At 36.5% G+C, this 13,186-nt stretch overlaps 1 protein-coding gene across 3 annotated transcripts in view; it reads left to right on the top strand.

Annotated features, from left to right (window-relative positions):
• Nucleotides 1-539: 539 nt before the first annotated feature.
• LOC106867990 (protein tyrosine phosphatase domain-containing protein 1) overlaps nucleotides 540-13,186 on the top strand; it is a 69,386-nt gene continuing 56,739 nt past the window's right edge. The window contains exon 1 of one of the 3 annotated variants that reach the window (XM_052970638.1): nucleotides 540-804. The gene's annotated coding sequence lies outside the window, so the exon portion shown is untranslated. The remainder of the gene's footprint in view (nucleotides 805-13,186) is intronic. The other 2 variants (XM_014913077.2, XM_014913076.2) reach the window with 2 other exon arrangements.

Here is a 13,186-nt window from a genome sequence, read left to right as displayed (position 1 = left end):
ATAACCACAATAACAGCATGCCTCTTCATTTCTTGAGTAAGCTGAGGGTCTGCCGTTGTTATTTTCTGACAGAAAGATTATACAGAGTTAGTAACTATGCAGCAATGACCCAAAAAAGCTATGTCCTCAAATACCTTACACACTCTGTGTGTGTGTGTGTGTGTGTGTGTGTGTGTTGAAATGTAATGATGCTGACTATGAAATTTAAGCAACATGACTGAGGAAAAATACCTCTTGGAAGTATTCATACAAAATACAAATTCTGAAGAATCTCACCTATCCATGATATAGTAAGCTGAAAAACTGATAAACTAAGATTATCCATGCAGTTCTCTCTAGAGATGGTTAATATCTAAAAAGAGGCATCTCCAATAGGACTGAGATGTCTGAAAATTATACAAAGATGTAATATGTGAGAGTATGTGATCTTTAAGGTCAACGGATAAAAGTAACATGTTAGAGAACGAGGGGGAGATTTTATTGATTAGTTGTATACATAATTCAGTTATTCATCATATTATGTTATGTCAGACTCTACCGATATATATAATGATTAGTGAGTTGATTTAAAAGAAGCACTCAATATTTTAGCGATTTCCTTTGGTTTAGTCGAGGAAAATAAAATTTCTCAACAACAAACAACTGATGTCGGACTTAATTTCAAGCGGCAAGTGATATCAGCCTCCACCGGTTCAATGTTTACAGTTGGTTGGCAAGGAAGTTTCACGAATGACTGAACAAAGCAGAGGATGGCAGGAGTTTGTCTAAAGGAATTTTATCTCAACTTTATTCGTTCGGTTTAAGGTAATTATCAAAAGTTTCTTTCAATGAACAACAAGCGTATATTTGTTTATAATTAGCTTCTCCATGTCGCCTTGCTATGCATGTATTAGGCCAACGGTTTTTGTGACGAATAAATTTACGAATTGAATATCTTTGTCTATGACAATTAAGGTATATGTGTGTAAGCCGAAGACCAATGTGTAATTATCCATGTGCATATCGTCATATTTGATAATATGTTTGATAAACCCAACTATAATAACGCCTTCCTATTTTTAGTAATAAATAATTAAACACGACACAGTTCTCTCTCTCTTTACACACACACATGCACACATACATATATGTATATATAGCGTAACGCCGTATATTTAACGTGATAGTTTATGTAATAATTTAGGTTGTTTAATAGGTATGTAATAGAATAATATTGATAAACGTGTGTCTGTCTCTAGTTAGATAAACGTACATGTGACTATGTAGGTGCATGTGTACGTATATATGCGTGCGGAATGTGTATTTGAAAGAGAATCGCTATCGTATCGATAACAACGTAATTTAATTTTTTAAAGACACGGCTGGCAGTTCTCTTAAACACAGAATCTAGACCCCTAAACCCTGTTTTATAATTCACCATTCCAATTTCTTAATATATTAGCATCTTTCTCTACTGTTTATTATTTTGTACATCGCAATTGTTGTGGTGGGATTTATTCAGGAAATTGGCACATAAACATAATATTGATTTAATTGAACAGTTTTTCTATGAACGTTTTTACTTCGACAAAATATCATAAAATTGCCTTCGTAGATGAAAACGTGTATTACCCATAAAAACATTTATAGTCATTAGAATTATCATACTTCGAAATGCATTGGAGAATTTTTTCTAGTATCGTTTAAATTTTAGTCTATCTACTACCAAAACATTTCGACGTCCAAATCTTGCATGAAATGAAATTACGCCTAAATCATTCATAAATACAGTATTGTTAAGCTTTCCTTATATACCCTTGACTGTGTCTGACCTGTAGCTAAACACAACCTAAATATCTGAGCTTATTCAACTTCGTTTTAGTGGTCGACATCTCGCACTTGCTCGGTTTTATTTTATAATCTTCTGCAATATCGATCTCAGTGCTTAACTGGTATTTATTTTATCAATGCCGAAAGGATAAAAGGCAAAGTCAACCTCGACGGTGTCATTTGAATTCAAAACATGAAGTGGAAGAAATGTCACCAAACATCTCGTCCGGTGCGCTAACGATTCTGTCAAATCGTTTCTATTTTAGGCAAAAACCAGCAATTTTAAAGGGAGTGGGGTTCAGTCCAGTGGTTCTCAACCATATTTTGCCTATGGACCCCTTTGATTTGTATTTTATTCAGGTAGATCCTCATAGCCATTCAAAGTTTTAAAAATCCTATTATATTTTTTATACGTAAATATGAGAAGGAATTGTATTTAAAAATTTGTTAAAATATTTTGTGTATTATAGAAATATAGAAGGGCGAAAGGCAAAGTTGATCTCAGCAGAATTTTAACTCAAAACATTAAGACGGACGATATGCCGCTAAGCATTTTGCTCAGCATGCTAATAATTCTGCCAGCTCACTGCCTTAGTAATAATGATAATTTCTAAGTTAGGCTGAAGACCCACATTCAGGATGAGGCTTATTGTTGATTTGAGTAGTAATTAAATAATTGACCTCAAACAATAAAATATTATGTAGCCCCAGCAAGGCTTGAACTTTAAGCATAAAGAAACATAAGTAAATAGCACAAGACATTCTGTTATTATGCTAATCTAACACCTTCTTGATAATAATAATGATAATATTTTTTTTTAGTTTGCCACAGGGGCATCAAATAAGGGGAGCTTTACAAGGACAGTTTACAATTAGTGTTGGGATTTACGTAAAACAAATGAGAAGAAAGAGAGAGAAAGTGGAAATAAGATAAAAAATATCTGGCATTCCATTTGTTATGACAAGGGTTCCAATTGATCCAATCAACAGAACTGTCTGCTCGCGAAATTAACGTGCAAGTGGCTTAGCCCTCCACAGACAGGTGTACCCTTAATGTAGTTCTCAGGGAGATTCAGCATGACACTGTGACAAGGCTGGCCCTTTGAAATACAGGTACTACTCATTTTTGCCAGCTGAGTGGACTGGAGCAACATGAAATAAATTGTCTTGCTCAAGGAAATAATGCATCGCCAGGAATTGAACTCATGACCTTACGATCGTAAGCCAAATACCCTAACCATTAAGCCACACACCTTCACAATAAAAAATATACATAGCATACAAAGAATGTGAACATATAGATGATGCAGTCCTCTAGGTACAGGACAGCCTCTAACTAAGGCCAGTCAAGAAACCCTACAGATATAGCAACACCCTGGTCATCTAGAACACAAGCCCCTGACCCAGCTGTTGTTTTCCTCTCCACAGGCACATGCATAGAGTAGGTCCATTCAGCCTAATCATTTTTGCCAGTTTCTCATCTCTGGACAAATTCACTGGAGGAAATCACTTTCCTCTCCTCTCTCACTTTCCTTTTCAAGTGGAACTTGAAAAAAGTTGATAAAGGCTTGACCAAAGAGGAGAGTGCCTGTCCTCAATCCTTTCAGCCTTGTCACCACACCTCTTTCACCACCTTGTTAAAGGTTGATGGTGGGAGTAATCCTCACAATGTACCCAGCTGATAGCTGGATCCATCCTACATACAACAACAGCTGTTCAACGTTACTTCACAAATTAGTAATGCTCAAAAACTGCATGAATAATGATGTGAACTCAGAATGTAAAGAGTTGGAAGGCATACCACTAAGTATTTTGTCTGACATGCTAATGATTCTATAAATTTGTTGCCTTAATAATAATAATGGTTTCATATTTGGCACAGGGCAGCAATTTTAGGGGAAGGGGATTACATCAACCCCAGTGCTCAAATGGTACTTATTTTATCAACCTTGAAAGGATGAAAGGCAAAGTCAACCTTGGAGGAATTTAAACTAGAATGTAAAGAGAGACAAAATGCTTAACAGCATGAATTAGACTGACATTTATTTTATTTTGAACCAGATGAAGACACACGAGATGTAGCTATGTTTACCTTAGTGATAGAATTTGTCAATCGTATACAATAATAATAATAATAATCCTTTCTACTAAAGGCACAAGATGTAAAGTTTTGCGGGAGGGTACTAGTCGATTGCATTGACTCCCGTACTCAACTGATACTTAATTTATCGACCCCCGAAAGGATGAAAGGCAAAGTCAACCTCGGAAGAATTTGAACTCAGAACATAAGGACAGATGAAATGCCACTAAGCATATTGCCTGGCATGCTAGTGATTCTATCATCTCGCTGCTTTTTAATATCACATTTTGGCACAAGGCCAGTAATTTCAGAGGAGTAAGTAAGTCACTTACAAACAAAATGCCACTAAGCATTTTGCTCAGCATGCTAACGATTCTGCCAGCTTGCTACCTTAGTAGTAGTAATAATAATAATAACAGTAATAATCCTTTCTACTATAGGCACAAGGCCTGAAATTTCGGGGGAGTGTCTTAGTCAATTGCATCAATCCCAGTGCTCAACTGGAAATTATTTTATCACCTTCAAAAGGATGAAAGGCAAAGTTGACCTTGGTGGAATTTGAACTCAGAATGGAACAACAGGCAGAATAGTGCTAAGCATTTCGTCTAGCATACTAACAATTCTGCTAGCTTGCTGCCTTATATAATAATGATAATAATAATAATAATAATAATAATTCTTTATAATTTTGGCACAAGGCTGGTAATTTATTGTATCAAACCCCACCCCTCAGAGAGATGAAAGGTAAAGTTGGCTTTTGCAGGATTTGAACATAGATTCCATAGAAACTGAAAAAACACCTCAAGGCATTTTGCCTGATGCTCTGTCGAGTCTGCAAGTCCACCAGTAATATTAAGAATTGTTTCAAACTTTGACATAAAGTCAGCAGTTTTGGTGGGTTAGTTGAATACATAAACCCCATTCCTTGACCTGGAGAATCAGAAGCAAAGTTGACATCAGCTGGATTTGAACTCAAAATGTATGGAGCTGGAAGTGGAAGAAATGCCACTAAGCATTTAGTCCGTCCTATATTGACTCTGCCAGCTCATCACCTTAATAATAATAATAATAGTAATAATAATAATAATAATAATAATAATTCTTTCTAATAATACAACCCCTGTATTTGATTGGCACTTCATTTTAATCTACCCTGAAAGGATGGAAGGCCAAAGTTGACCTCAGTGGCATTTAAACTCAGAACATAAAGAGCCTGAAGAAATACCACTAAGCATTTTGTCCACCCTGTAACAATTCTGCCAGCTCATCGCCTTAATAATAATAAAGTTAGAAAATTTAGCTTGAACTGTCTTAATGTTAGTTAATAATAGCAACCAATGTTCATGAATAAATAAATATATAAACTATACAAAGTTATACTACCAGTGGCCTAGCATGTAAAAAAGTCAATAGACAACATATTCAATATCGTATAGGTAATTTCTCGTATACTTTATATTGAATATATATATATTTATTTATTTATTTACTCTTTTAAAGCCTAGCCAGACTCATGGGCCCGGTTTCCCGGTTTCTATGGCATATGTGCCCCCCCCCCCAGCTGGATGGGACGCCAGTCCATCGCAGCTTTACTCAAGAAACAGGAAGAAAGAGTGAAAGTTGGGGCGAAAGAGTACAACAGGGGTCGCCACCACCCCCTGCTGGGGCCTCATAGAGTTTAGGTGCTTTCGCTAAACACATACAATGCCCGGTGTTGGAATCGAAACCATGATCCTCCGACCACAAGTCTGCTGCCCTAACCACTGGGCCATTGCGCCTCCACACACACATACACACACGGTAGTACCTTGGTTTTCGACCAACTCTGATCACGAATAAATCATGCTTTATATATATATCTATACATATAAATTTGACAGGGCGATTATTTCTTGTCTTGGGATTCACGATCAAACGGCTGGGTGGAATTGTGTGAAAAATTACACAGATGTGTAGAATGATCCAGTGATGCTGCTGGGCCTTGTATTTTTTTCATAGTTCCCATGGTTACCGAGATAATCTACTATAATAATACTCTTGTGTTTATGAATGAGAAAGGAAGGGTGATGTCATACTTGGTAGTGGGATCATGAAAATTGTATGCTGAAAAATAAATCAAACAGCATTTCAACTCCGTGTGAATATATCTGTGTGTATGTAAAAGCGGGAGTATGTGAATGTGTGTTTGTGTGTGCATGTGCGTGCACAATAGAAGTGGGATGGTTCATCTTTGTTCACTTAGTATTTGGGTTTATTTTTTGATTTGGTTGACTCTTGGCTTTTTTTTTTTTTTTTGGTCAGTTATTTTTAGCGTTTTGATAGAAAAATGTCATTCTAAAATTGTATTTTTCATAAGTATGCCCAAACAAGTCAAATGCTTACACAGAGCAGGTTTTACAGCCACATCATCCAAACCAACTGGGTGAAACCGGGCTTAAGTGCTAGTATATATATATATGTATATTTAGATCTCTCCCAAATATTCGGTAAAAATATTGTACCTGTTATCAACGTAGCAAAATTCTCATATGAAAGATTGTTTATCATACAACTTTGTGTGCATATCAATTTAAATAAGAGCCATAACACAATCTATAGTAAAAACTTGTTTAATGACCTATGCACATTTCAATGCAAGATCCCAACTCACTCTTGTCTGAGATAAGAATATGGGGTCTTGCATCTCTTCAGGGTCAAGTTTCATTAATTCATAGCAGACAGCAAGCAACAGACAACATTAATAGTTGTCCTTAAATTACATGTGTATAAACAGGTTGTAACGACATGAAACATTGAAACTGCATACAATATCAGTTAAGAAAACCGTTATATAGTAAAGTAAGTAAGTAAGTAGTGTTGTTAACTTAGGATATTAACCTAGGATGTTAAGTAGCGAACAAGTAAGGGACGCTGTAAATTCAATAAAAACCGTTGGACTATTGAAAGTAAATAAAACGAAGAAAGAAAATTATGTTGCATTGAAATGTGCATAGGTCATTAAACAAGTTTTTACTATGGATTGCGTTATGGCTCTTATTTAAATTGGTATATATATATATATATATATGTGTGTGTGTGTGTATAAAGCATGATATATTCATGATCAGAGTTGTTCAACAACCAAGATACTACTGTATTAAATGAATATGGGAAAGACGGGAGATAAAGCACGATTTATTCATGATCAAGGTTGTTCGAAAACCGAGGTACTACTGTATGTATATATATATATATATATATATATATATATATATATATATATATATTGTCTGGCTGTGAAATCAAACATTTGGTCTATAAAAGTTATTGATTAACAAAGTTTTGTGTCCTGGCTAATCAGTCAAATAGACTAATGTTAAATCATTATAGGTAGTTGAAGATGATGAAACCTGATTCTGTAGTCTTTTTGCCCAGTTTCACACAAAACTTTATTGCATAGCAAGCTTCCAAATTGTCTTCACTACCCAGCTGTGTTCAGTAAACTACAAGGGTTGGCTGAAAAGTTCATAGGCTGACTATGAAGGAGTGATGCTAGAGCTGTGAAATCTTGTACTCATTAATTTCAACCCTTCTTATTAATAGCTGCACTGTTTCTTTCCAAATAAACTGACATCTGACTGTCCAAAGAAGACTTCAAAGGTAACTAGTAGCAACTTCTCTTGAAAATGGACAAAAATTTGGCATCATGGTGTTTTCAAGTATCTGCAGAAAAGGGGTTTAGCCTTCAAGGACATTCATGCTGACATAGTTACTACATTAGGAGATGACACTCCAGCTTTATCAACAGTGCAAAAGTGGACAACTGAATTTAGGAGGGGAAGGGAGAGTCCCAAAGATGACCAAAGGTCTGGACGTCCTCCAACTGCCACCACCAAGGAAAACATTTATCATGTTCATCACATGGTGATGGATGACAGGCATTTGACTATCAGTCAAGTGGCCAATGCTATTAGCATATCCTGTGAGAAAGTTGAGAAGATTCTGCACAAGGAATATGATGAAGGTTTCTGCTCAGTGTGTGCTATGTTTTCTGATACCTGGTCAAAAGCACACCAGGCTTGTCACATCACAGGAAAATCTAACATTGTTTGAGGCAGATCCATCTGGTTTCCTTAATTGTTTCTTAAGCTGGGATTTGTGTTGGGTTCATCACTTTGAACCATAGAGAAGAAGACAATTCAGGCAGTGGAAACACACTTCCTCACCTGCTCCAAAGAAGGTGAAGATCGTTTTATCTGCAGGGAAGGTGTTGGCCTGTTTTTTTTTTTGTTTTTTTATGGGGGAATACAAGCAGCATTGTGTTTATTGACTATCTTCAAAAGGGCCACACCATCAATGGAGAGTACTTTGCTGATATAGTTACTAAAAGCTTTGAAAACCAAATGCCCAGGAAAACTGATGAAAGGGTCTTGTTTCATCAGGGCAGTGCTCCAGCACACAAGTCCTTCGTATCAGTGGCTGCTATACATGACTTTGTCTTTGAACTGGTTGATTACCTTCCCTATTCTTCTGCTTTGACTCCATTTGATTATCACCTGTTCTCCAACATGATAAAACACTTGGCTGGAAAGCAGTATCCCAGTGATGATGACCTCATGTCTTCCATTGATGACTTTTTTGACCAACACAATGAAAACTTCTTCATCAATGGGATCCAACCACTGCAACACCAATGGAAGAAATGTGCAGAATGCAAGGGGGATTATGTTGAAAAATAAACCTCATTTAGTCACATTTCATGAGAGTATCTCGGTCAACCTATAAACCTTTCAGCCGACCCTCGAAGTCAACTGTGAGAAGCAGTGTTCAGTTGGGTGTGTGTTCAAAGTATTGTTACAGCTATCTTCTTCAATCTTGACTAACAGAGGTTGGCAGGTCAGCTTATTAGATGTATAGTAATGATATACTAAAATCATAGTAATCTAGGAAAGTTATAATTGCTTCTCCTAAAAATGTCTCGAAACTTCTGGTCTGCACTTTGTAACTTATCTCTCCAGATGTTTTGGTCATACATTCTACCAAAGATGACTGTCATTTATCCTTCTGAGTTTGATAAAACAAGCACTAATTATTAAATTGACTACATCTCTTTTTCTCTCTCTCTCTCCCACTGCCAAAAGTCATGGTTTTGCCCCAATAGTAGGGATCAATTAGGATTATTGTTATGCATTATTTACCATAGAGCATCAAGTAATTAGAAACCTTGAATACAACATCTGTCTAAATACCACAAAAGTAACATTTCTTTTAATGTGTAGGGTACTTTTATGTCAAAAAATTGTTGATTAAAATAATATATTTCAACAGTCTATATATTAAATCTTGTAACTCCCTCCTAATGACATAATCCAAGACCATAGACTATATTTGAAATACCTATTGCACTCTTGGTGCTATTTGATTGAGCAGCTTAATGAAATTGTCATCATCATAATTTAATGTCCATATTCCATGCTAGCATAGGTTGGACAGTTTGACAGGATCCAACAAGCCAGAGCATTGCATTGAGCTTCAGTGTCTACTTTGGCAAAGTTTCTACAGCTTTACAGAGTGTACTGGTTGCTTTTTTCATAGCCCCCAACTCTATTGAGGTCAACAAATAATTTACAAGACAAGACTCTTTGACAGAGTTGGAGTGCAGTTATAAGGGAGATGGTTTGTTCCAGGTAGAGATAAATATCAATAATTGCCACCAGACAAATGTTAATGACCATCTTTTAATTGCATATTACTGGTTGTGTTATAGATGCTCTTTGGTTACTACCAACCTAACCCTGCACAATGTTTTATGTACATTCATCTTGAGACAAACATGTTAAAGTAGAAGTAATTTTCAGTAAAAGTAAGCTTGGAAGTTAGTAGGTATTTCATTTCTTCAAGATCACTCATACTATTAGGTAAGGCATAAAAGCCATGGTTCCATTTCTCCATTTGATCAATAGATGTAATAACTCATCACTGAACATCGTTAATTAGCAATTGTCTTATATTTCATCAAATCAATTAAATAGTGGTTAATTAGCTACAAGACTAATTGTCGGAAGTGAAGGCTGCAGTTGATTGTATAAGCTACTCTGTTATTGACCTTGTAGGAATGAAAGACGAAAGACAAAGTTGACCTTAGTATGATTTGAACCAGTAACTGAGAGCCTAAATAGTGGTTCATGAGCCCAACACCTCTGTGGGTTCTCGTCCTTGAGAAATATAGCGAAAATATTATTGTTACCCTCAATATCAGTAAAGATTTTGACTGTGTCTGGAATGCAAATTCTCATGGTCAAACTTCTAGTCCATAGACTGTTTTTCATTTCTTAGATCAGTGAGTCAAATTGTATCATCATTTATTGTGCTAATGGAGCTTTCTCTGACCCACATCTCTTTTGGTGCATTCCAGGGCTTAGTTTTTATGTCCACCCCATCCCACCCCCCACTTTCTTCTTCTTCTACATCAACCTTCTACTTGTAGTCGCTTCCAATAACACTTACACAGATAATGCCACCCTTCAGCTGTTCCTAACCTGCCACACTCAAGCACCATCCTCATGTAACCTAAACACCTCACAACTAACCTGCACTGAGACTCCATCAACATGAATTTTGAAAATAGCCTACTAAGGGGTTATGCTAATTTTGATTGCTTAATTGGTAAAAAAAAATCACTTCACATGTTGCAAGACAACATAATCATACACACCACTCCAAACATGAACATCATGCAACTAGAACCCTTATCATCCCTTCAAACGTCTGATTTCATTATCAGTAAGGATATATTGTGACAACAACACATTTTTAACATTCAGATTATTCTATCAAGCATAATGCTTTTCTATATTTAAGAGATGAGGAATTATGTACATTATTTACATTCGACAGATATTTGTCCTCATCTTGCTTGTTGTTAACACAACATTTCAGCTGATATACCCTCCAGCCTTCATCAGGTGTCTTGGGGAAATTTCAAACCTGAGTTCTCATTCCTAAGGTATTTTTTGATGTTGTTATTATTATTATTATTAGTATTCAGGTCACTGCTTGGAATCGAACTCAGAATTTTGGGCACTCTTAACCACTACGCCAAAGAATATTGACACAAGGAAAGAAGGGAAAAAAAAACCAAAGGTATATGGTGTAGTGGTTAAGAGCACAGGCTACTAACCCCAAGATTTTGAGTTCGATTCCAAGCATTGACCTGAACAATAATAATAATAATAATAATAATAACATCGAAAAATACCTTAGGAATGAGAACCCAGGTTCGAAATTTCCCCAAGAACCCTGAAGAAGGCTGGAGGGTATATCAGCCAAAACATTGTGTTAACAACAAACAAGATGAGGACAAATATCCGTTGAATGTAAATATTGTAAATAATGAAGCATAATGCTTATTTATTCAAATTGGTTTGAATTATGAACTATCTTGCTGTTTCTAGATTTCAATGATGTCATAGTATATTTTTAGTATGACATTTTATGTTAGGTGTGAGAGGCTGAATTTGGTTTGAACATAAAACATGTAGAATATTTGGGCCTGATATAGCCAGTATAAACACTAAAGATCTAACATAGCAAAGACATCATCTTTAAAAATGGGGCTCTTCTATTCAAGGCCAGAAAATACTCTCCAGGAAACTCATTGCAATACAACTCCTCTATCTGGGACATTGCACATGCAAGCACAGGCGCACACACACACAGAGGGAGAGAGAGAGAGCATATCCAAGACCACGTCCTGAGACATGACCTGACCTGACTGATTGTTGTAAAGTCATACACCAACACATCCACTCTGGCCCACAAACAATCCAGCTCATCTCTGCCTTTTCTATTATTACCCCTTAGTGTTGACTGATCTCTAGCTACTTCTGCTCAGCATGAGATCAGTACCATCCATATATCCTTAACCCACTTGATTCTCCTTTTATCACCATATGTTTAACCACCACCTCCTGGCCCCACTCTTATCACAATGCTTAGTCCTTTCCTTTTCCTCCCAGAACATCAGCTCTCTTGAATTCCCTCCCTGCACATATCCTGTCAGCTTCCACTGATTTGAGTACAATATTAACTGTATCAATCTCACTGGTTTTGGACCCCTTACAGGCCAAATTAATAGGATACAACAAAAACAAAATCTTGAGCGTTATCCATTTCTTTAACTGTATACAGTTGTATAGTTCTCACAACATTTGTAACTGCAGGCATGGTTGTGTGGTAAGAAGCTTGCTTCCCAACCACATGGTTCCAGGTTTCAGTCCAGCTGCATAGAACCTTGGGCAAGTGTCTTCTACTGTAGCCTTAGGCTAACCAAAGCCTTGTGAGTGGATCTGGTAGAGGGAAAACTGAAAGAAGCCCATCATATATACACACACACACACACACACACACACACACACACACACACACACACACACACACACACATATAAATATATATATATACATACATACGTATATATCTATGCGTGTGTATGTATTTGTGGTCTGTGTTTGTTCCCCACTACTGCTTGATAATCAGTGTTTGTTTGTTTATGTTCCTGTAACTTAGTGGTTCAGCAAAAGAGATGGACAGAATAAGTACTAGGCTTTAAAATCATTCAAGGTAGTGCCCCATCATGGCCACAGTCAAATGATTGAAAGAAGTAAAAGGTTGTTATATATTTTTCATCTTTTATCCTTTGTTTTAATTGTTGGACTGTGGCCATGCTAGAACACTGCCCCAAACGGTTTAGTTGAACAAATCAACCCCAGTATTTATTTTATTTTTTTAAGCCTGGTACTTATTCTATCGGTCTCTTTTGCTGAAATGCTACTAAGTTACAGGGACATAAACAAACCAGCACCAGTTGTTGAGTGACCATAGTCCAATGGCTGAAACAAGTAAAAGCTAAAAGATAAAGATCAAAGATATATATTTGTATATTTAAAACTTAATTTTAGCATACACAACACACTATATGAAAAACCCTTGCTCTTTTTTTCCTTCTTTCCTTGTGTCAATATTCTTTGAATGATCTCAACTTGAACGTTAATTAATTTCTAATATTAGAACACGACTACTAATTATCTTTCATCATCATCATCATCATCGTTTAACGTCCGCTTTCCATGCTAGCATGGGTTGGACGATTTGACTGAGGACTGGTGAAACCGGATGGCAACACCAGGCTCCAGTCTGATTTGGCAGAGTTTCTACAGCTGGATGCCCTTCCTAACGCCAACCACTCAGAGAGTGTAGTGGGTGCTTTTACGTGTCACCCGCACGAAAACGGCCACGCTCGAAATGGTGTCTTTTATG

Source organism: Octopus bimaculoides, chromosome 9, assembly GCF_001194135.2.
Source record: "Octopus bimaculoides isolate UCB-OBI-ISO-001 chromosome 9, ASM119413v2, whole genome shotgun sequence".
NCBI lineage: Eukaryota > Metazoa > Mollusca > Cephalopoda > Octopoda > Octopodidae > Octopus > Octopus bimaculoides.
Note: the sequence above shows the minus strand (reverse complement) of the source record. Positions and strands in the feature narration are given on the sequence as shown.